General features: G+C 44.6%; 1 protein-coding gene across 16 annotated transcripts in view; it reads left to right on the top strand.

Moving 5' to 3' along the window:
* TNC (tenascin C) overlaps positions 1-23,836 on the top strand; it is a 102,444-nt gene that overhangs the window by 656 nt on the left and 77,952 nt on the right. The window lies entirely within an intron of this gene.

Genomic DNA, 23,836 nt, shown 5'->3' with positions numbered 1-23,836 from the left:
TAAGATTTTACATCTCAGCAACCCTTACTTTACAGTTTACAAAGAGTTGTGTACTATCCGCTTGTCCCTACGACATCCACCCTGTGGTCAGACTTGGCAAGGGATGTGGGCTGGGTGAACAGAGAAGGTAACTCCTAGGGTCAGGTGGACAAGTACAGACTACAGGACGGGAGTGGTAGACACGGGCTTCTGTTCTCAAGGGTGGTGGGGTTGGGGGGGGGGGGGGGCACTCCCTAAGGATGCCTCCTGACTCATTGATCCCTGGGCTGGGCACCTGGGTATATTTGAGGTGCTCAGAGTCAGCAGCATCCTATATCTTTCTAAAATCACCTCTCCCTTCTCACCTCTCATTGCAGAAAGCCCTGAGAAACAACTGCCCCTGGGGATGGGAAGCACAGCTCCCCTGGCAGACTGGAAAGAACATAGGGGGATTTCTCGGTCCCAGCAGTGTTGTAAGGGGATTAGGAACTTGGGTTTTGAAGCCAAGGATCCCTTTCGTATCCCCATAACCACCACACCACACACAGGACCCTGGTAAAAATATGTAACCTCTCCAAGCCTCAGTTTTCACTTCTTTAAAATGGGGACAATACAGTCTGTTGTTATTATGAGGAAATGAAATATAAAGAGATTGGAGGAGCAAGAGCTCCAGAACTGGAAGTCTGGGTAATCACTGTCATTGCCCCCAACTTAGAGGAACTGAGGCACTAAGTCAATCTTGGAGTGTTTCTTGTGCGTTCCTCACCCCACCCCGACTTCTACTCCCTGACTTTCTGTCCCACCAGGTCTGAAGGCACCTCTCTAGCTGGCAGGTCAGACTCTTGGCTGTATTTTACAAGCTGGAGGTTATGTTGGCACAGCTTGGGAGAAAAGGGAGCAGCCTAGGTTGGACATAAAATGTCGAGCACTGATGCCAGAAGGCACAGGTTTTGAGTTTGGGCCTTTGCGGATTCTGAAGCTCTCCGTTATAAAGTACCATGCTGCTGCCGAGGGAGTCCTTGGAATGTGTTCCGTCCAGAGGGAGAGCAGGACAGGGAGCCTCCCTTGAAGAATGAATGCCTCTTTTTCATGTTTTTGTGAACTTCCCCCCTTTTGATGGTGTTTTCCCATCTGTGCTTTAGAAATAAAACCTGCTGCTTCCCCCGACCGGCTTCCTGCCTTGTCCTGAGATGTGGTGAGGCTAACTTAGGAGTGGGGGAAAGCTTTGCTGGGTGCTGTTGAAACCTGTGGGAAGTCTGCTGGCATTGTGGGCATCCAGCCCTTTGCAGCAGACACAAGTGAGTGTGCGTTGAAACTGTGTGTCGCTGGGAGGTGATGGCGTTTGGGGGAAGAAAACGAATATGCCTATTCTCTGATTTGCACAAGCAGTGTGAACTGGATAAGGATTGAGAAGGGTGTTGCCAAGCTCTTTAGGTGTTAACTTTTTTTTTTCCTATCCTTTGAAAAACCTAGCTCCCCTTCTCCTTTCACCAACTCCCTCCCTCACCCAAAGGAACCAGCCTTGCAAACACTGGCTTTATCATCTATAGAGAGGAGGACCATCTGTATCTCACAGGGCTCTTGTGACCCTCGGTGAGATCATATATATCAAACTTGGCACAGAACCTGGCATGTAGTAAGAGCTCAATAAATGGAGATTTTCCTTGGTTTTCCTGTTTATGAGTTTGCAAGGACTTGGCCAAGATTAGTGTTCTGAGACAGTGGTTATCAAAAGGCAGTGGAAATATTCATCAAGTGAAATGGAAATGAACCAGGCAAAATCCTGCTATACGGCAGGTAAATGTGGGCCGATTTGATTGCAGCAGGGTTGGAGGTTCCAAAACTCACCCCAGGGCCCTCTGCCTCTGGGACATTTCCACAAAATCTTGAACACGCAGAATATAGTTAAAAATTAGGAAGCTGGGTAGTGTGTGTTCAGGCTGCAGTTTTGCACTTTGACAAGGATGTGTGCCCCTCAGGATCCAGTGGAATTCCAAGAAGTTTCCCAGGTAACACAGTAGATAGACATATATTCCCCGGGCAGGGCGGGGGGGTGGGGGCAGGGGGAGCGTGTTAAATGTTTAGTAAAGTACGAGTTTTTAATTAACAGTCATGACAGCAACAGCCAAAACACAAGGAAAGCCCACTCTCTAAATCTTTGTATACCTCATCTCACTGAAGATCCGCATGTGTCAGAAAGGGACCATTCCTACTGGACAAAGCTCGAAAAGCAGAGAGAATGAGTAACAGAGCTCAGAGGGATGGAGCCTTGTTTCAGACCCAGGTCCCCACGACCCTCAAATCAGGACCCGTTCTGCCACATTCCTGCTGAATGCTGTTGCTTCTTGAACTGCCTTTAGAAGGAAAAAAAAAAAATTCTTTCTGACTAAATCTGCCCCTCCAGCCAGACTGTGGCCACCCATAAATACAGCGGTAGCCTGATCATATAACCAGAATGGAATTTGGAAAGGGAATTCAAGCTGACAGAATGAAAAACATATCCCCCTTAATCCTACCCTTTCTAATGCTCACAATGGACTGTGAACACCTATTCTCACCTCCCCCTGGATTTCTACAAACAGCCGTGCTTTCTTAGAGGAAAAAGTATCCAGCTGGCTTAATACACAAGTCACGCTGAAGTCACAGTGGTTTGGAATGCAGAGTAGGAAACAGACGTTTAAGTTAACTCCATATACAAGCCCTCTGTGATGATAACACACACACACACTCAAAAAAGTTAATGCAGAACTACATATTACATATGTGATAGGATGGTTTGCCTCTGGTTCCTCATCAATTTTTCACTCCAACACTGCACGTTCTGAATTACTGGCCCCATTTCATGGCCAGAGAAATCGAGACCCAAGGAAGTTGAAATGATGCATCTGAGGGTTTCCATAAGTGAGGGCAGAGCTGGCTTTGAACCCAGACTTTTGGACCAACACCCTACTATTCTTTCCACTAGGCTGTATCACCTCCAGCAGTCAGGCTGGGCAGACTTCCATGAAACCCTGAAGGATGTCTCTTAGTGGTTGGCCAAGGTGGCAGAGAAGCCCTCTGCTGGCTTTGGTGTCTATTGATTTTGCAGAATAGCCCTGTGTATATCATTTTTCATGGTGCTCAGAAAAGGTCAGCTCCTGGTGTTGAAATGCTCTGCCTGGAGACAGAAACGTTCAAATTTCATGGCTGGGAGAGAGAAGGATGACCCTAGAGGCAGCGGTCAGGTCATTATTGCTGAGTTTCATTCTAGAAAAGTAGGCACGCCCTTTGCCTTGTTGGACAGGTGGGAGCTCTGACGGGGAAAGCAGGGCTGTACCTGTGCCTGGATCCTCTCTGAGAGCCAGGTATTTGAGAGCATGTTTTTAAAAGGGCTGATTGGAAGATGAAGTGAAGTCAGTGTGGCCAGCCTTGGGGCAGTGAATCCCAGGAGATCAGGAGATAGTTGTAAGCTCTAAGCCACACATTCCCCTGGTATGGTTCAGCTCAGACGCCCTGCTGTCTCACATGGAGCAGCTGCTCCAAGCCTTCATCCTGAAGACCAGTGTGTGTGATGCTGTCCTGGACCATAACCCCTCAGGCGTGCTCCTGCCCGACCTCTCTTCCCCGGGCGTTTCCATCGCTACCTATGTTGGTCTATGTCCTCAGGTCCTCGTTGGCTGCACCAAGCCTCCTCTGTTTCTTCCTGACTTTTAGAACCCCTCTAAAAGCCCTCCAGGCTTCCCTGGTTGCTCAGTGGTAAGGGATCCACCTGCAATGCAGGACACGCATGTTTGATCCCCAGGTCGGGAAGATCCCCTGGAAAAGGAAATGGCAATCCACTTCAGTTTTCTTGTCTAAGGAGCCTGGCAGGCTATAGTCCACGGGGTCAAAAAAGAATAGAATGCAATTTAGGGACTAAAAAACAGCATGGTTCAATCACATCTCACTTTGAGAAGATCACAGGGAATCCCCTTGAATCTAATCCCAGGCTAGTATACACACCTTTGACATGTGGGAAACATTAGATGAAGGTTCGTTTCCAAGAAGGAAAGCCCCTCTAAACTCCCATAAATTCTAGGCAATAATTCCATCCAAAGCAAAGAGCAATGGCCTTACTATCAAAAGGGACTGTACACACCTACATGCCTACCTGATTCTCACCCCGGTGACCAGACTGCTTATTTTAGTTATGCCCTGAAGCCTAGAAATCCTTTTTGTGTTCCCTCCTCTGTTGTCTCATTTTTCTGGTATCTCCTTAACTTTAGCAGCCACATAAGTTCAACACGTCATCACTACCTTTGACCCTCCATCATGGAAAAAAAGTCAGATGCCCACAGTGAAAGCAGATCGGGAATGGAAAATCCCTTTCATGTGTATTTTTAGTCTATTTGTGAGTGAAAATGAAAAAAAAAAAAGATCATTTCATGCCAAGTTGTTTCAGATTTTTTAAATATCCTGAAATTCACAGGCCCTTAATTATGCAGCCATGGTAACTCGAATAGCTTTGGATGGTCCTTTAACCTCCCCTCTGTCAAGAGCCAGAAATATTTCATAAGCTCTGAAAGTAGACAGCTTGTTTCAGAATTAACCATTGATCAACTGTTACCCTGGAGAAGGTGAGTTGGCAGCTACAAATTTCTACATGAACGTGTCCAAAAAGTTCTTCTAGGAGGGACTGACAATGGCAATAACTAATATTTACTGAGGACGCTACAGGCATTGTGCCATTTAATCTGCAACAATTGCTTCCAGCAAGCAGAAATGCCTCTCAATTCAAACCTAGGGGACCCGAGGCTGGAAAAGTTTAAGTGGCTTCCCCAAGGCCATGCAGATAATGATTGCCGAAGTCAGAACTCAAAGGCAGTTCCAAGTCCTGAGCATGTGGTTATAACTGTCACACTCCACACTGAAATTCTATTCATCTCTGATAACAGACGAGGCTGGACAGAGAGCAGGGCTCAGAAAGAGTCAGAGATGTGTCTTTCAGACCTCAGTGTTCTCTTCAGCAGGTGGCTGCGGCTGCTCTCTCCAGCTCATTCCTTCAGGCCCCACTCCCTACAGAAACTGTCAGGAAATAAGTAGTGTGTTATTTCTAGCATAATATGGTTCCCCAGGGGCTTCCCAGGTGGCGCTAGTGGTAAAGAACCAGCCTGCCAATGCAGGAAACAAGAGACTTGGGTTTGATCCCTGGGTCAGGAAGATCCCCTGGAGAAGGAAATGGCAACCCACTCCAGTATTCTTGCCTGGAGAATTCCATGGACAGGGGAGCCTGGTGGGCTACAGTGCATGGGGTCACAAGAGTCAGATACGACGGAACAACTACGCCACCACCACCTTCCCTGTAGTCTACAGTCATTTCTTAGGGCCTAGTACTAGTGGCGAGGGGCTTTCCCGGGGCTCAGTGGTAAAGAACCAGCCTGCCAATGCAGGAGCCTCAGGAGACACGGGTTTGGTCCATGGGTTGCAAAGATCCCCTGGAGGAGGGCATGGCAACTCACTCCAGTGTTTCTGGCCTGGAGAATCCCGTGGATAGAGGAGCCTGGCGGGCTACAGAGGCCTCAAAGAGTTGGACACAACTGGAGTGACTTGGTGAGCGTGCACGCGCACGTTTCCCCTACCAGGCTGGAAACGGCAGGAGGTGAAGGCTGATCCAGGCCTCAGCCCTGATGCCAGTCTGACATGACGCAGGGACACGCACAGGTAAGCAAATGCTCATCCTGCTGGCAGGCTCACACACCACTCTGACAGTTCCCGCAGAGCTCTGCACTTCCCCCACACACCTCTGTGCATCATAACTGCCCCAGTGATCTCCTCCCCCCCACCACCTGACTCACAGCATTGAGTACAAAGTCATCAGAGGCGGGAACCCTGTCTGCTGGAAGCTCATTCTCCCCAGAGCTTAGCCACCTGCTGGCAGGTGGCAGGCCCTCAGTCAAGTATTGCTGAAGAAACTCTGCTGTCCTAATGGAAATGAACAAAAAGCACAACATGGCTTGGCTTCCAAACTGGTTCCTACGGTGACAGAAGCATTTTCACATGTCAGACACAGTTTCAAGAACACAGAATTCTCATACATTTACAAAGGTATAAAATAAGTTTTCTCTGTGTCACTCTCAGATTTCCCAGCAACCAAATATTATTTCATAGTTAAGTAAACTGAGGCCACAAAAGGTTATCACCTGCGCAGAGTAGAAAGTGGTGGCATTGGGATTCTTCTCCAGGAACTCCCAAAACTGCGCTTCTCGCACTGTGTTGTTGGACATTCAGGTATTATTTCCATTTTCCAGATGAGAAAAGAGGCTAGAGGTAACAGGATACTTGCTAGAGGAACAGTCACATTTTACAAGAGTATTCAATAGAGAGAGTAATGCTTAATACAAATACAAGAATTTCCAATGGTAGGCTTTAGATAAAGAGATATATCAGACAACTTAAATTTAATCTCCCAGGGGTGTGTTCAGGATAAAACCGCACTTGGAGGTAGGCAGGAAAAAATGAGGCTTCTCATGCTGGCCAATGCAGGAGATGTGGGATTGATCCCTGGATCGGGAAGATCCCCTAGAGGAGGAAATGGCAACCCCTCCAGTATTCTTGCCTAGGAAATCCCATGGGTGGAGAAGCATTCAGTCCTCCAGGGCTGAAGCAGGCTACAGTCCATGGGGTTGCAAAGAGTCGGTCACGACTGAGCATGCACACACACACAAGAAAAAAAAGAGATGGGACATTGAATATTGAGTGCAAGTCAGTATATTTTGGTTCAAAGCAGATTGAATATTGAGTGCAAGTGCAAGTATATTTTGGATCTAGCTCTATGCCTATGGATGCCATGTAGGGAAAGCCTGGCTAATAGCAGTGCCCTGGGGAATTCTGCTAAGCATGCCATGCAGTAAGCATATGCATAACCTTGCTGCAGAAAGCGACACACCACAGCCAGCACAAGAGACCTTAGAGCAACACTGGACTCCCTGCCAGCCAGAGACCCTCAGCAGAGACCCTCAGGAAGAGGACCAGAGACCCTCAGGAATACTGCGTCCAGGGTAGGCTGGCACCAAGAAACCAACCAACCAACAACAACAATAGCAATAAAGCTTGTGAGGACCTCGGGCCAAGGACGCCATGACTGTCCACCGGGGGAAGAGACAGCTGCAGGGAGCACATACCTAATGAACTCTGAGGGCACAGGAGAAACGCACCTGCGGGGGAGGTGGCTCGCAGTGGGCAGAGATACCTGCAGTGCCACCCCCAAGGAAGTGGTCTGCTCTCTGAGGTCCTTATGTCCTGGGTCCTAGGGTGGATGCACAGAGGTAGCTCTATGCAGAGATGTCACAGAAGGATGTTCCAATTGATAGGTGGGGGCGGGGGCTGGGAGTAAAAAGAATTTCCCTTGAGCCCATTGAGTGTTGAAACTCAAAGGGCTTGTTGGTAGCCTCCAAGCCAGGGTCCTGGACAATAGACCTGAGAGGCTCCTCCGAGGTGTTCTGGGGGCTGCCGGGTAGAGGTGGAAAGGCCAAGCACTCAGCCTTATTTCAACCAAAGCCTTTCCACTCTTTTTTTAAAAAAATTATTTTATATTAGAGTGTAGCTGATTAACAGTGTTGTGATAGGTTCAGGTGAACAGCAAAGGGATTCAGCCATACATACACATGTATCCATTCTCCTCTAAACACCCCTCCCATCCAGGCTGGCACATAACGTTGAATAGAGTGCCCTGTGCTATACAGTAGGTCTTTGTTGGTTATCCATTTTAAATAAGCACTGTGTACATGTCCATCCCAAACTCTCTATCTCTTTCCCCAATTCGTCTCCCCGGCAACCATAAGTTTTTCTCTAAGTCTGTGAGTCTGTTTCTGTCTCGTAAATAAGTTCATTTGTAACATTTCCTTTTATATTCTGCATATAAGGATATCATATGATATTTCTCCTTCTCTGTCTGACTTACCTTCCCTCAGTAAGACAATCTCTAGGTTTGAGAGAGTCATTTCCTAGGCAGGTTGATAGGGAGTCTAGGGGTCCCCAAGGAGAGAGGGGTCTGGAATTCTCAAGGAGGAAGAAAGGACAAATTTTTTTCTTTCTCCACATTCCTTAGGATTATATAACAATAATGTATCCTGCCTAAGGACAGTCTCTGGATTAAACCTTCTGTTATCTTAAAATGTAAATTATAGGAGTAGGTCTGATGAGGTCTTTACAACCTCCAGACATTCTTTGGATTATATAACTTCATTGTTAACTCTAGCAAGCGGGTACTCTTTCTGCCCCCTTCTGATGCCTATGTCAGAAGCTTTCTCTATCTCCTTTATACTTTAATAAAACTTTATTACACAAAAGCTCTGAGCGATCAAGCCTCGTCTCTGGCCCCGGATTGAATTCTTCTCCTCCGGGGGCCAAGAATCCTGGTGTCTTTGCGTGATTCAACAACAACCTTTCAGATTCATCCAGGTTGCTGCAAATGGCATTATTTCATTCTAAAACCCTTCCACTTATCTCTTTGGGGCACTAGCTTCCTCATGAAATGTCATTGGATGAAACAGTTCCATGGCCAAGGAAAAGCAAAAGGTTTTGGAAATTGCTGGCATAATTTATCTTCCCTCATTTTAAAGATGCTGAAACGGAGACATGGAAAAGGAAAAAGTCCTTCTAAGACCTCATGCCAGTTGGCAACAGGGTCAGCACTGAATCTGAGGTCTTCTAACTCATGCTCTTGGAAGACGGGGGCAATATAAAAAGTGTCAGAGCTAATACATTCTTTAGACAGGAAAAATCAGCAGGGTTTTATTCCCTGAACAGCTTTAGCGCACATGGGCTGAGCCAAGGAGTCCTCTGTATTAGCGATCTATCATTACATAACAAATTCCCACAAAATTTGATCGTTTAGAACAACACACATTAATTATCCTGCAAGTTGTTGTAGGTCAGGATTTCAAGAACAGCTTAGATGGACATCCTGCATCATGGTCTCTCATGAGGCTGCAATCACAGGGTTGGCCAGGATTGGGGTCTCGTCTGAAGGGTCAACTGGGGAATGATTAAAGCTCACTTTTGTGGTTGTTGGCTAGATTCATTTCCTTTCTAGCTGTTGGTCTGAGGCCACCCTGACTTTATTGCCACGTGGGCCTCTCCAGCATAGCCTCCAGCATAGCCTCCAGCATAGCTGCTTCATCAAAGCCAGCAAGAGAGAGAACTTGCAAACAAGATAAATATTACAATCTTGAGTAGCCTAATGGTGGATGTGATATCACTTTATCTTAGCCATGTTCTATTGGTTCAAAGGAAGCCTCTAGCCACCCCACACGCAGCAAGGAATTACACAAGAATGTAAACAGCAGGAGGTAGAAACTGGAGCCAATCCTTTACCTGCTATTCACCTGCTACTGCCTCCATCATGCCAATGTCACCAATGTCTAACAACTTCTTATCAGTAAGTTCATCCAACCCACTTGCTGTCATATGGATGAGCAGTCAGTACTTACAGTAAACACTAGTGTGGACTTCGTCTTATTTAAACTTCTTATCCATTCAGTACCAGGTAGAGCCTGGTATGTTGCATCAGATGTCATAGGAGAGCCATGAGTCCTCTTGAATATAACCCCAGGGTAGGATCTTCCAAGGAATGACTTCAAAATGCATTTTACTAAAGGGCAAGACAATTCAAAGTGACCCAAATTGAAACTCACCCATCGTCCCCCTTCCCTGACCTGTTTCTCTCTTAGCAGATATTATAATGAAAACTTAACTCTAGGATTAACTCCTTCTCTTTTCCACATTTTTGTCACTATCCCATCATACACCAGTTCTGTGAACTCTACTGCCTTGACCTGGAAATCAGTTCACTGCCTCCCACCCTCCCCATCATCACGCTAGCTCAGACTGTGATGTCTCACAGATGGATGACTGCAGCGTTTCCCTATTACTTCCCAGCCTTCCCTTCAATCTGTCCCTCAATATTGGATTATAGAAATCAAGATTCCCAGGCATAAAGCTTTTGCCAAATGATTCTCTTTTGGCCACAAAAGAATCCCTAGGAAGGCATCAGTTTTCCCCATGATCTGGCCCAGGTCTCCAAATGAACCTTGTAACTTCAGCTGTAATCTGTGCTTTCCACACCAACCATTTTGTGCTTTTCATGTTTTTCCAAAAGCCATTCCTTCTTTCCCAGAATGTCCTTCCCTCTGTTTGTCACCTACTCATATTCTTTTGTCAAAATTCAGTTCAGGACCCACCTCCTCTAGGCAGAGTGAATGTCCCTTTGCTGTCATCCCATTCATGGCATCTTTCTATCATCACTTTATCATTATGGAATTCTCGTCTGCTCATAGGTCAACTCTTCCTTTAAAGTTTAAAAATAAGGATCTGTCTATCTAGTTTTTCTAAAATCAGATACAACTGGAATAAAATCCATTGTGTTCCAGATTTGGATTTTCCTATCTCACTAGAGCATGTTCAGAAAGCCTACAACCTGAACTTGTTTTCATGCTTAGCCCTCTAGGCTCTCAACTGTGCAAAGTGATGTCATAATACAGGACAGGGGGAAGTCAGCCCTGAGACAGGAAACCATCTCAGGATGCAGACTTAGGGAATGTCCTTGCTTTCAGAGGTGGCCCCCAGGATCAAAGTTTGCATTGCCTGGGATTTTGAAAAACCAGTACCAAGGACAGAGGAGGCCCATCTAGGGATCTGAGGCTGAGTCACTAGAGACAGCGGAAAATCTGGCAGCTATAGCAAGGACCTGTCCACAGCTAGTGGGAGGAAGGAGAGGGCAGAGAATGAAGATAAGAAGTTTCTCTGTTTTAGGGCATGGAGCAATTCATAGCCCAGGGAAAGTGCTGGGTTAGGGTGAAGAGTATGGTTCTGGCATCAGAAAGCTCCAGGTCTGAGAGTTTGCTATTTGCTCTAAGCCTCATTTTTTTTCATCTGTATTAAAGGCAAAACATTAGTAACACCTACTCCATAAAGTTATTGTGATGATTAAATGATATAGTACAACTGCATTGCTTAGCCCAGAAATGCACTCAGTATCAACACCCTATTGTTATTGCTGCTCTTGTTATCTATCACTGAAGTAGTTCTTGGCAATAAAACTGCACTAGAGGAGTAGTTCCCCAAAGTGTGTCCTGTGGGAGAGTCTCCCCATGAGGTGCACCTCAAAAAAGTGTTCCATACAACTCAGGCTGAGAGAATGAACTTATGCTGGGGGAAGGGTAGGGGGGTGGGAGAAGGGGTAGTTAGGGAGTTTGGGGTGGACGTGTATACACTGCTACATTTAAGATGGATAACCAGCAAGGACCTATTCACAGGGAACTCAGCTCAATATTATGCGGTAGCCTGGATGGAAGGGGAATCTGGGGGAGAAAGGATACATGTATAGGTATGGCTGAGTCCCTTTGCTCTCCAACAGAAACTATCACAACACTGTTAATAGTCTATACTCCAGGATTTAAAAAAAAAAAAAAAGTTAAAAAAATAAGTTTAAAAAGTGTCTGTGGCCAAGAGTGGAGAACACTTGACACTGTCCTGTTCTTGGAAATTCATAGCTCACATATTCATTCAATACGTAATTCCAAGGGCTAGAAATACAACAGAAGACAAGACACAGAGGTGCTTTTATTCGTGGAACTTATGGTGAAAGAGGTAGGCGAAAAAAAGGAAATCAAACTTACAGGATGGTCTCCAGAAGATACTTGCTGCTGCTGATGCTAAGTCGCTTCAGTCGTGTCCGACTCTGTGCAACCCCATAGACGGCAGCCCACCAGGCTCCCCCGTCCCTGGGATTCTCCAGGCAAGAACACTGGAGTGGGTTGCCATTTCCTTCTCCAATGCATCAAAGTGAAAAGTGAAAGTGAAGACGCTCAGTAGTGTCTGACTGTTAGCGACCCCATGGACTGCAGCCTACCAGGCTCCTCCGCCCATAGGATTTTCCAGGCAAGAGTACTGGAGTGGGGTGCCATTGCCTTCTCTGAGATACTTGCTAAGAAGTCTAAAACAGTGCAAGGGATCAGACAACAGCTGGTGGTGAAGGGGCTTGTTCTTTTAACTAGGATGAGACATGGAGATGATCTTTGAGTAGAGATCTGAATGCACTGAGGAAATGAGCTCTGTAGGCAGTGGTGAAGAGTTAGGATTTTATTCATTGTGACAGGAAGCCAGTGGGAGATTTGAGGTAGAAGAGTGTATGAGGTGAGACATTTTGTAGCAGTTAATGTTCAGCTTCATTTAACCCAGTACCTTCAGACATATATGAACACAAACACCCTTTCCCACTCTCAGACCTGGAGCTTTCTGATGCCAAAGCCATACTCTTAACCCTTACCGAGCCCTTAAACCTCAGCCCAGCTACCGAAGAACGTCTTGGAACATAGTCTGGTAAACATTGCATTGGCGTACCAGGCTTCATAGGTTTTAAAAGGGCTGTAAATTTAGATCTATAGTAAAAAGCCAAACAAACTCAGGCTGAAACAGGCAAGCTCAGAGTGGGAAAACCTAGCTCCAGAGGTAGAAAGAGACAAGCAGAGCGTCACTCTAATTAGCAGCTCTTCTTGGCTAAAATGGTCAGTGAGCACAGCCAGGCTTCAGCAGACTCTTGAACTCCATCTCAGGCCAAATAAAACTTGCCAACATCTGTCTAGCATCTAATAAGCATTTGCAAACAATACACCTTGGCTTAAGCATTCTCCAAGGCGGGTGGGGAGGGGGGTTATGAAACTTGAGGTCCAGCCAGATGCTCTGAAAGAAAGACAGGTCAAATATTTCTGCGCTTACACATGGACAGCCACCAGCTTGCTGTTGAAGCTCTGGGAAATGGAAGCTGACGGTGTCTGCTCCCCTTATCAAGAAGTGCTAATTTCAGTTTTCACCTTATATGAACTGCAGGACGTTTCTGAGTGCGTCACCCCAGTGTAGTGGTTGGAAACACGTATTTCAGACTTGCAAATCAGGGTCCAAAAGGGCCTTTGCCTCTTTTGTCAGTCGCTGAGCCTCCCTGAGTCTAGATTTAATTTCTAAATAGGTCTATTAATACCTGTCTCACCAGGTTTTCATGACAAAGGATAAGATAAATGATAACATGTTTTTAAAAAGCAGCTGGGATACGGCTTGGAACAAAATAGTTGGCTTCCCCAGTGGCTCAGTGGTAAAGAATCTGCCAAGGAAATGGCAACCCACTCAAGTATTCTTGCCTGGAGAGTCCCATGGACGGAGGAGCCTGGAGGGAAGCAGTCCATGGGTTCGCACAGAGTCGGACACGACTGAAGTGGCTAAGCAGCAGCAGCAGCAGGCTTCCCCAATGGCTCAGCGGTAAAGAATCCGCCTGCTAATGCAGGAGATGCAGGTTCGATCCCTCGGTCAGGAAGACCCCCTGGAGGCGAGCATGGCAACCACTCCAGTATTCTTGCTGGGAAAATCCCATGGACAGAGGAGCCTGGCAGGTTAGGTTACAGTCCATCGTGTCGCAAAGAGTTGGACACAGCTGAAGCTATTGAACATGCATGCATGCAGGCTTTCAACAAAATGTTAGTTTCCTTCCTGCCCATTTCAATCTGTATTTGCTTTTATAATAAGGTCATCACTTATTAACTAATTACTATATTCCAGCAAGCATCAGAAAAGTATGGGGTGACAGCCTATTTTGTAAATAAAGTTTTACTTGAACACATCCACGCTCACTCATTTATGTCATGATTAGGGCTACTTTACTACTGTAGAGTTGAATAGTTGTGACAGGCCATCTGCCTGCAAAGCCAAACATATTTACTGTCTACTCAAACATATTTACTTAAGAAAAAGTTTATTGACTAGTCAGTGTGTTAAATTTATACATGTAATTTCCAATCACTACAATGCTGAAAATTGGATATATTATATTTATACGAATGAAGGAATTGAAGCACAAATAAAGGTTCATCTAGTAAGTCTTCATCCAAGAACATGAACCCAAATCCTATACCTAAAGGATGCTTAGAAAAATGATAGAACAGTTATTCATTTGTATGATCCAGCCTTGATTTGCTCCTGACTACCTCTGACTTTTATGTCTCTCAGGCTAAATTTCTTGACCTTTTGGCTACTGTTGTTGCTCAGCTGCTAAGTCGTCTCTGACTCTTTGCCACCCCATGGACTGCAGCACGCCAGGCTTCCCTGTCCTTCACTAGTGCCTGGAGTTTGTTCAAACTCATGTCCATTGAGTTGGTGATGCCATCCCACCATCTCATCCTCTGTCGCCCCCATCTCCTTCTGCCCTCAATGTCTCCCAGCATCAGGGTCTTTTTCCAATGAGCTGGCTCTTCACATCAAGTGGCCAAAGTATATGCTGAACTAAATGATCCTGTATGGAAAGGTCCCCACCCCATCTGTTTCCTTATTTATCTATCGGTCCGTTTGTTCATATAAGTCCACTCTTTCAAAAATGAAAGCTGCAATTTCTAGACCCTCTAAAATGCTCTCGTGTCTTAACTAATATCTTAGAAGTCATACTTTTTTTTTTTTTGGAAAGCGCATAGCATGAGGCCCAAGCTTCCATCCAGGAGAGATTTTTAAGCTCCCCTGTCTGCTACTTCTCACTTTATCTCCCTCTCACTTACTCACTTTCTCTCCAGGCCAGACACATGGAGAATAGGCTGTTTCCAGGGACTTTAGAGATTTGCCTGAGATATAGATACTACAGTGCATTTGGCTTTGTGCCTCCCCTTCAAGTTCAAAACTGTGTAAGAGTTATGTGCGCCCCAAGCCCCAGTATCACCTTCCCAAGCGGTCCCATTTTAGAATTTCAGTAACTCTATATCAACGATGGTGGATATCCTGCTGATATTTATTGCATGAATACTAAATCATCAAACTGAACAATGAATCTTGTTGCGAAAGATAGCACAGTATGGCAGAAAAAGCCTAGGCTTTGGAATTATAAGACTCAGCTCTTTATTCCGAGTCAACTGATTACTGACCGGGCAACTTGTTTAACCTTCTCAAATCTTCAGTTCTCTCTCTTGTTTTTCAAAGTTGACTTATTATTTACTCATGGCTTCACTGTCGCATGTGGGCTTCTCTCTAGGTGTGGTGCGCAGGCTCCAGAGCCTGTGGGCTCATTATGTGGTGCACGGGCTTAGATGCTCTACAGCATGTGGGATCTTAGTGCTCTGACCAGGGGTCAAACGTGCATTCCCTGCGTTGGAAAGCCAGTTCTTAACCACTGGATCACCAGGGAAGTCCTTAAACCTTCAATTCTCTTCACAGTAAAATACGAACAGTGCTTCCTAAGTCATAAGGTTGGTGTCAAAGTTAAATGGCCTCACTAATGTTCCCAGCACAGGACAAATGTTCAGTTGCTAGAGAGGCTCCATCCTGGAGCTACACAGTTATCATGGACGAGCCATTATTGGGGTGTCATTACTCTCACCTAACATGCAAGGAAATGAAAGAGGAGAAGGTTTAGGATTGCTTCCAAATCTGCACTTTCTCCACTCTGTGCCATCAAACTTATGACACACTTCAAACAGAATAATCAAATAAGTTTGGGAAACACTATGGATGTTCCCTTTCTTGGAGATTTCAGATAAACACAAACATATGAAAGACCCTAGAAGATCCTGAAGTAAAGAAGCCGGGGGTAATTTGTTTGGTTTAAAATAACATTTTCCAAGTAAGTTGAATTAGGAATCTCTTCTCTTTGCGTTAATAACTGTCAACATGTTGTAAATAGCACTCTAGAAAAGGCTGCTTAAAGTTGCCCAGCTAGATTAAACTCAAGGCAAGGGTTGGAAATAATCTCTATTTTTCAGGCTATGTGAAGCTTCTCCTGTTCTCTGTGTAAGTCATAAAGCTCTTTCATTGCCAGTAATTATTCTGGACCTTTATCACTGGGTCCTTTTGCAATTGGTCCTTTTAACTCAGTCATGCAAACCACTCCTGGACATCATTAAAGGAAGGCTGCAGAGCCAAGGGTTAGGAATGGAGCCTCTGACTCATGAGTCAGTCTACCCAAATTAAACTCCTGTTTCCCCTTTTTTGCTTTGTGACCTTGAGCTGTGCAAGCCTCTGTTTCCTTATCTATAAACTGAGGAAAATAAAGTCAGTCACCTCAAAGGTCTTGGAGAAGATTCAATAAGATAATCCACATAAGACACCTTATGCAGTTCCTGGCTCAAATGTGTTCAATCAATCTTAGTTATTATTGCAGCATTTAAATCACCCCTTTTTTGAGAAAGAAAAAGTAGACAATGAAGGTATGTCTGCCTTGCCTGGGATCATACTCATTAATTACTACAGTAGTTTGAGTTTTTTTCTGACAATCTAGTTTCCTGCTTCTAGTCTTAGAGGCATATTTCCATTTTAGGAGTCAACTTTCATCAAAATGTATCAAACATTATTGAAGTTGATTCATACAGGCTTTTATAATCGTCAGTGACTCCATCTGGCTCCCTCTGACACAGGCATCAGTCAAGCCGCATTCCATCCATTTAAATATCAGCACATAGAGTCTGAAAAGACGGCCAAAGCTAGGTAGTCTTGCTATGCCAAATATTTGCACACATACTAACACCAGCCCCCACCATGGAAGACATTGCTAATCCATCACAACACCTTTTTCCCTTGAGTTCAAACACAGCCATAGAATCTTTCTCAAAGTGGCTCCAGGCAGTCATTATCAGCTGATTGAAATTGACACATAAACTGAAAGTTGTCACCTCAAACCAGATTCAGCCTCTTAACCAACACTTGAGTGACCTCTACAGTATTATGATTTGTTTAAAAAAATATATATGTTCAGTGCTGTAGAGCTTCCTAATAGGGGAGGACAAGAAGGAAAAGGAGAGACAAGGAGAATACTAACATCTAGGTAGCACTTATTATTAATACACCAGGCATTTATAACTCCTTATCACACTCTGTCTCCAAAAACCCTGGGAAAATCTTTATGTTACACTGAAGAAGCCACAATTCAGAAAAGTTAGAGGACTTTGTCAAGGGCTCCCAGCAGGTAAACAATTTGATTTCAGGTCTTCCTAACTGAGAAGACAATTTCCTTCTCTCTCCCAACATAATTCCTCTTAAGAGTTTCCATATCCCCTCCCAAGACTCCATCTCTGGCCTTGGGTGGCTGATAATGAGTTGACAAAGGCTACCGTGTTATGCAGCTCTTTTTAGAAAAGTCTCTTTTTTTTAGGGTTGAGTTATGAGTCCATCTATAACCTGCCCTTCCTAAATAAACCTCTTTATTTTTGTACCTTGCTCAAGAGTTCAGGAACCCATTTTCCAATACTTGTGCAAGAGCCAACGAGATTTCTTAAAATTCTGGATGAGAGCCGAAACAGAGGAGGTCATTGTTCCACTGGGAAATGAATTCAAATCTATTTTTGAAACAGTTTTCCAGAATTTTATAGGAACCTATATTGTTGCCACGTGGTCAGACCCACTTTTTTTTTTTATTTTCTTTTCTGTCTAGGTAAAGAAATAGGACAGAGAAAGCAAGTGCTCTGCAGAATTTTTATTTCAAAAATTGAAACCAGACCATACCAGGGCAGTTTGTGGTCTGAATGTATCAATGGATCTAGTCATATTTCATCTGAGCTTTTCTTAGGTATACTAAACCACAAGTATGAATCTCATTATTGTGTCTGGGTGGAACTACTTTATGGATTAAGATTTGTGGGCTTAACTTGGTTGGTAATGAAATGTATGTTCAAGGGATGGGAGGGAGGAAGCCACGAAGCACTTCCAGTGCTTAGGCCAAACTCTAAAGAAAGAAACACTCAGGATTGGGCAGGGATGGGGGGGTGGGAGGTATTCTTAAAATTGGCCGTGTGACTTGGGTCTAAAAAAATGAAATCCAAAATCAGGTTCAGCAGAAATATTGCCGAATCAGCAGCGGACCACGCGTCACTAGAACAAAAGAGACTCTAGAATTGAAACCATACATGACTCCTTGCAGCCCCAAGAGCGGCTGTGACTTGCCCACAGCAATTGGCAGAAGCGTGGCTCTCAGCTCACTGTGTAGCTTTTCAGTCTATGGCATGTGCTTCTATGTGGCCCCATGAGAGCCTCCAATCTCTAGGAGCTTAAAAATAAATAATGAAAATTCAAAATACAAAAGGAGAGAGAGTGTGACCTAAATTTAATAAATAACACTGCAATGAAACTGGAAGGATTCCTAGTAACCAAGGATGCTGCCTTTGCATTGAAATCAGAGTTTTACGCTATCTTACATGCCTGGTGAAGTCCAGCTCCTGCCAAAGGTCCAGCTGAGTATACTTCAGTCAGACAGAAAGCAGGCAGTACTGGGGCCTCCAGAACTCGAGGTATTGATTAGAATCTTATAGGAAAGAGTCAGGTCTGTCTTGGATATTTTTTGTAACACTTGTGCTTATGGCATCTGGCCCATAGAACTGATACAAACTCAGTGAATAGCCAAATGAGCAAAATGAACTAATTCCAGGAGTGGAGCTATAATGAATTCCTCGATACGTCGTGCCTTAAAAGAGATCACAGGAGAGCCAATTACATTAAGGCCATTATGAAACAAAGATTATTTGTTCATCAATTCCACGAAAATAAGCATCAGCTAACTGTAGGTAAGCTCAAATCAAGAAATATATTTAGCTACATTTTATTCAAATACAGTGTGCATTTATGATATTCAGAACACAATAGTTGGTGTTGGGTATTAAGAGATGAATGACACAGATGTGGTTCCTGCCCTCGTGGGGCTTGCAGTATACATACAGTCTAGTTGTATGGAGATGAACTGCTAAGTTGAATATAAGTACAAGACAGAATTCGCTTATTGCTCTAAGAGAGGAAGATATACATATGTGATAAAGCTACCCAAATCATTTTTAGAATGACATGTGACGGAAATAATATCAGATCAATACTCAGAGAATTCAGAAGAGGAAAAAAAGTTACCTGAGAAAGCTTCTAATAATAGATGATTTTTTTTGGAGCTGGATGTTGAAGGATAGAGAAATGTGCCTGCTCAGATGGGAACAGGACTACTGAAGAGACTTCAAGACATCTGAAATTCTTCCTCGGTGACAACTGAGCTCAACAGCGTCTCCAACGTGTCTGTCAGCATGCTTCGTTTCTACAGAACTGGCAGGTCATGTGGCATCTTAAGGCCCCAATCCCAGGATACTGATAGTATTACCCCCTTGAGCCAGGTGTTTGGCAGTTATATAGACAGAGCTTGGGTTTGGTCTTGAATCATAACTCCTTTCCTTGGCCCAGCACAAAAGACTTTATAAGATGGTGGCTCAGAGCACTTACGTTGGACTTGGATGGACCCATGTTCAAGTCCTAACTCCACTACTTAATGAATATCTGAACTGGCAGAGACGCTTACTTGTCCTCTGACTCAGTTTCCTCACCTGCAAAGTGAGGACAAAGATACCACCTCATATCACTTTGTAAGAGTTTAAACTGGAGATTTAAAATGCTTGGCACAAGCTCTGGCAATTAAGCACTCAGTGAATGATAGTTTATTACATTTGATTATCATTGTCATCATTTCAATTTTGTCTTGATCATACAAGGCCTCTTCAATTGGTATTTGGGGATCCTAAGCACTTCCTCCTCCAGGAAGTCGTCTGTGAACTTCCAAGCTCAGAGTGACACCTCTTCTCTCAATGCCTGCATCCATACTCTCGCTGCTACTGGACTTTGTGTGTGTTCTAACTTCTGAGATTTCTGGAAACAGAGAAGAGGTCCTTACGCTGCTTAGTTTTCCCAGCACCTAACAACACATCAGGAGGCACATTATAAGTAAACTGCAGGTAGCTCCTGAAAGATGCTTAACATTTCTACTCCTGCTCCTGGCTTAGAGTGTGCTGGGACACTTAGGAATATCACATATATTCAATCCACAGTACAAGGATTTAAAGTCAGTTCTTCCAATGAAATGTGACTATCGATAAATAATCATTGTAAATGCATAAAAAATAAAGTTGATTCTATTTCATGACCTTTCCAGAGGAAACTACAAGCTTTTTGATAATACAGACTGTGCTTATCTTCTTCACTTTTATATCCCTCATGCTTAACTCAGGGCTTGGCATATGGTAGTCACTTAATAAAGGCTTACTAAAAAGATATATAATTGGATGGATGAATGGATGGATGGCAATTGAAGAAATCCTATAGGACCAAGAAATCTAAACATGTCAACACAGATGCTCTCTAAGATCCCATTGCAGATCTTTCTTTCTGGGGACCATTATAGTGACCTCAGACTAAGAATTACTAGAAGTCTTTGTTGATGCCCTCCCAAGGGTCTCAGCAAATAGGTAAACCTTAATCAAATTCATTGAAAAAATAGGTAGGATATCCGGGATTTAATGTTTGCCTTATACTAATAGCCAATGAAACTCCCAATACTTTGGCCACCTCATGCAAAGAGTTGACTCATTTGGTAAGACTCTGTTGCTGGGAGGGATTGGGGGCAGGAGGAGAAGGGGATGACAGAGGATGAGATGGCTGGATGGCATCACTGACTCGATGGACATGAGTTTGGGTGAACTCCGGGAGTTGGTGATGGACAGGGAGGCCTGGCATGCTGCAATTTATGGGGTTGCAAAGAGTTGGACACGACTGAGCGACTGAACTGAACTAAACTGAAGAGCCAGTGATCCTCTTTGGGTGTTTAGGTCCAGGCATTCTCTTTCATGGCATGTGTTACTTTTACTCAATTCCTTCTGGCTGCCTGAAGTGTCTAGTCCCCTAACTGTGAAGTGGAGCCCCAAGGAATTGTGCAGGCATCGATTAGCAATGTCTGCCACATACATGCTAAGGATGCACGTGGGTGCCTCAGATTTGCCACCAAGGACGCGGTGATTTTCTCAGTTGCCTCTAACCCTTCTGAAGTCTGATTTAGATTCTCTAATCCAATGTCTGTTTGTGTCTATGGAAAGTACTGAAAATCTGAGCCAAACGTTTCCCGTCAGAAGCAGTGTCTTGAAAAACTAAACCGCAGGCAGTCTGTTCTGGAGAAAGCCCTGGCTGAGCAGCATGGACAGCCATCCCAGTAGCAGCACCGCCTCTTGGCCAAGACCTGCCCAAAGAGCCCCACCCTGGGGTCATGGGCTTGCTTTTCTTGCTACTGAATGAGAATACGTAGGTGAGGAGGAAAACCAGGACTATAGACCCAGCCTCCTCTTCTCCTAAGGATTTCAGAGTGTCTCTGTCACTTGACAACTGAAATATTACAAATTATGCGTCTCCATGGAAAAAGCAAACAGTGGGCATGAGGTGGCTCCCCAAAATTCTCTCAGGAATCCCTCATCCTTCAGAAACTAGCCTTCCACAACTGCCTTCTCCAAACAAAAGACACAAGTCACCACACAATAACAGTACACCAGCTACTAAGACCTTCTTCCTGTCGCCCACTGTCCTACATATTTCCAAGTGTGATCCCTTTTGATCTCACTTTTTTCTCACTTTCAGTTGAAAGAACTTTATTGTGGGGTTCTTATGAGTATTGCCATCTTACAGGCAAGAAAGTTGAGGCTCGTGTGTGTGTGTGTGTGTGTGTGTTCAGTCATGTCCAACTCTTTGCCATCCCATGGACTGGCATCCCAACAGGTGCCTCTGTGTAGGGAATTCTCCAGGCAAGAACACTGGAGTGGTTTGCTGTTTCCTACTTCAGGGGATCTTCCTGACCCAGGGATTGAACCTGTGTCTCTTGCCTCTCCTCCATTGGCATTCTCTACCACTGTGCCACTTGGGAAGCCCCAAGTTGAGGCTCACAGAGGCAGTGCTACACATCTAAGGTCAAAGCCACTAGATGGAGCCATATGAGGTTGCCTCTATCCAACCATATTTGACCTTGAAACTGACAGTTCCATTAGATTCAAATTAATAGCCATTGGCAGGACCAGAATCCATAGTACTTGGCTGATTCTAGAGCAAATACTCTGGAAAGCTGCACAGACTCTCCTTGGAGATTTGTAAGTTTTAGCATCTATCATTCTTCCCTGTGAGTATCTGTTTTCCTGCCTGTTTCCTTTCCTGAGCTGTGAGCTCTCTGAGAACAGGAACTATCCATCACTGGCCTCTGAAACACCTGACTACCTCTTGAGCTGTCCCACAGCCTGGTCTTAATCATCATTCAACTCCTCTCTGTTGATGCAAGAATGAATGATTTTAAGAGCAATTTAATTCCCAGGGCTGTGAAATGACTGCTAGCTCCACAAGCCTCCTAACTGGGTACCAGCTACGCGCCACCGTACTACCCAAATGGCTAAGTGCTTCTCAGTGCTGGAGCTCCTACACCTAGGGCTTGGAGGGCTTTTGGTTTTGGCAGGAAGTGTCTGCTCAATTCCTTTAAGACACAGGTTGTACTGGACTCCCTCAAGTGGAAGGATCAGATGTCCTCGGAAAAAATCCACACTTCAGGCTGTTTCTTGGCTCCTCTCTCTTCCTGACACAGTCCAAGAAGGAATTTATGGATGTTGGGAAGGACAAGGGGTGAGAATTTCTAGAACCTTTAAGAACACCCATGTAAGCAGCTCCATGCTTTACTGGCTGTGCACAATAAAATTCTCTTTCCTGTAAGCAGGAAGAAAAATGTGATCTGCCTCAGGTGTTGCCAAAATGATGTGGAAAGAAATTCATCTGGATTTTTAAACCATCAGGAATCTTCCTGGTTCCCCCAAGCCCAGACTATTTGACGTAAATGCCTAAGTCAACAAGATAAATATATTCTGTGAGTTACTAAGAGTGAAGTCATAAGTATTCTGAAATATGATTCTAGCCAGTTGGAAGTTTTATCTTTATCTAGAAATGAAACTGTTTATTCTCCAGCTGTGACCCGGAAAAAATTCAGAGATTGTTGACTCCTTCATCTAAGCAGTGGTCTTTGTCCTGTGATGAAGTGCCTAAAAATAACCGTTAGTTTATTTCATGCTGCTTCCAAAAGGTTAACTATCAAACAGCTCTGCTGAGGCACCTCAGAATATACAATTATAAACCAAAAAAGTCTTGGGATGTGGCTGCCATGACCACACCGTGGTTTCTGCATCTACTGGATGAAGTGGTACCTCAGAGTAATGCTCCAAATAAAAACCTATAATGCCAAAATTTGGAAATATCATCCTATACTGGCAACATCTAATAATGAAGAGACTGAAACAAGAACTAATTTTTATCTTCCATAAATGATAAAATCCTGACATATTAACACTCACTCCCTCAAAAAAAAAGAAAAAAAAAAAAAAAGAGCCTTTAAGACCATTGTTTTCATCTTTTTTTTTCTTCAATAGCAGGCACCATAAGTGTGCCAGGAATTTGCAGACCAAGGGACCAAATACAGAAGCCTATGTTTTGCCTAATCTGCATAGATGACACTGAGCAGTTAGGCACCTGGCCTTAAAAAGATACAGCAGTGCTCATCCAGCTCAGTACCAGCCCTTCACATTGACCATTACTGCTCTCCTTACTGGTTCTGTCAACTCCACATGCCCTCTTCTTTCCACTCCTGTGCACATCTTACACACCCCCCTGGAACCAGGATGTCGGTATTCCGTACGTGTGATCGCACTTTGGCCCACATCAGGGAGTCACAAAGGGAAGCTGCTGCTACTGCTGTCATCTCCCTTCATCTCCTCCTCACCCACACGTTCCTTGCCTTTTCTCATGCTTCTCCCACTTTCTAGACACCTAAGCAGGAGAAGGCAATGGCACCCCACTCCAGTACTCTTGCCTGGAAAATCCCGTGGATGGAGGAGCCTGGTGGGCTTGCAGTCCATGGGGTCGCTAGGAGTCAGACACGACCGAGCGACTTCACTTTCACTTTTCACTTTTCACTTTCATGCATTAGAGAAGGAAATGGCAACCCACTCCAGTATTCTTGCCTGGAAAATCCCAGGGACGGGGGAGCCTGGTGGGCTGCCGTCTCTGG

The sequence above is a fragment of the Bos indicus x Bos taurus genome, chromosome 8, assembly GCF_003369695.1.
Source record: "Bos indicus x Bos taurus breed Angus x Brahman F1 hybrid chromosome 8, Bos_hybrid_MaternalHap_v2.0, whole genome shotgun sequence".
Taxonomy (NCBI): domain Eukaryota; kingdom Metazoa; phylum Chordata; class Mammalia; order Artiodactyla; family Bovidae; genus Bos; species Bos indicus x Bos taurus.
The sequence above is the reverse complement of the archived record's forward strand: the minus strand, read 5'-3'. Positions and strand labels throughout refer to the sequence as shown.